The following is a 1,415-nucleotide window of genomic DNA, read 5'->3' as shown; positions in this document are numbered from 1 at the left end:
CCATTGGACCTACGTTTCTTTGGACTTGGCTTACTTCACTTAATAATTTTTTTCCAAGTCTTTCCAATTCTTAACAAATTGGGCGATGTCATTCTTTCTCATGGAGGCATAGAATTTCATTGTGTATATATACCACATTTTCATGATCCATTCATCTTCTGTGGGCCATCAGGGTGGGCTCCATATCTTAGCTATTGTAAATAATGCTGCAGTAAACATAGTTGTTCTGGGAGTTTTAGTATGGTCTTCTTTGTGATCATTTGGGTAAATCCCCAAAAGTGTGATTGCTGGGTCATAGGGGAGCTTTATATGGAGTCTTTTGATGAGCCTCCATACTGCTTTCCAAAGTGGTTGAACAAGTTAACACTCCCACCAAGAATCTAGTAAGGTTCCCTTGTGGCCACATCCTTTCCAGCATCTTTAGTTGTAAAAATATGGAATGATTCAAGAATTTGCATATCAACCTCGCACAGGGGCCATGTTAATCTACTCTGTACTGCTCCAATGTTAGTGTATGTGCTGCTGAATTGAGCACAGAGCATTTTTTATATATAAAGTGTAATTGATTTTCTTGAACTAGACAATTCAAAGAAAAGTAAGTTTTGAAGAATTCTCGTGAAATTTTAAAACCATGTACTTCTTACATAAGCACACATTTAAGAATAGCCAAGATTGACATGTCAAAAACAAAATAATCCCAGATATTGTTGTTCAAGAGATGTGTAGGATCGGGGGAGAGGGGTGGAATTGGTTGGGGGGGCGGAAGAAGGCTGGGAAGGGATGTGAAGGGTAAACAAAGGAGGAGGCTGCAATGCTTCATAAGAAATGTACTTACTCATTATCTTGCCCATGTAAATGTAACCCCTCTGTACAGTATGTTCACAAAAAATAAAAATAAAAAAGAGATGTGTAGGAGGACGAATTCAATCATAAGGCACCTGTCATAATGAACACTGCGGCAAGTGTTAAGGTTTTTTAAAAGTTTTAATGTTTTAAATATATTTAATTTTGGGAATTTGCTTATGTAGGCCAAAATTAGGACTGTTTTTCAGGTCATACAACTTTTCTATAAATATTTAAGATTTATGGTAGCAGACATATGCTACTAAATAGTACATTTCAGAGTTTATAAAAACATTACTAATGAGATGTTGCAAAGTCTTAGTGTAAAGAAGCAGTGTGAAGAGTTAAGACTTTGTTAACTGCACAGTTTCTCTTAAAACTTTAGGGCTTCCTTACTTTATATATTAGTGAGGAACAAATGATGATATAAACCATATACATATACATATACAAATGATGAGATGAGTCATAAAAAGCAATCTTAGTGGGTAACTTTAAAAACTACACATAGCCTATAAAACTCTTGCTGAACATCATAATCTTATTCAGTGTTAAATGTACAGGAATGTGAG

At 35.3% G+C, this 1,415-nt stretch overlaps 1 non-coding gene across 1 annotated transcript; it reads right to left on the bottom strand.

Annotated features, from left to right (window-relative positions):
* Positions 1-428: 428 nt before the first annotated feature.
* On the bottom strand, positions 429-535 carry LOC138838560 (U6 spliceosomal RNA). The gene has a single exon (XR_011375660.1). It is a non-coding gene; the product is annotated as a U6 spliceosomal RNA (small nuclear RNA).
* Positions 536-1,415: the final 880 nt, after the last annotated feature.

This window comes from Dipodomys merriami, unplaced genomic scaffold (assembly GCF_024711535.1).
Source record: "Dipodomys merriami isolate MVZ:Mamm:240054 unplaced genomic scaffold, mDipMer1.0.p SCAF_282, whole genome shotgun sequence".
Lineage (NCBI taxonomy): Eukaryota > Metazoa > Chordata > Mammalia > Rodentia > Heteromyidae > Dipodomys > Dipodomys merriami.
Note: the sequence above shows the minus strand (reverse complement) of the source record. Positions and strands in the feature narration are given on the sequence as shown.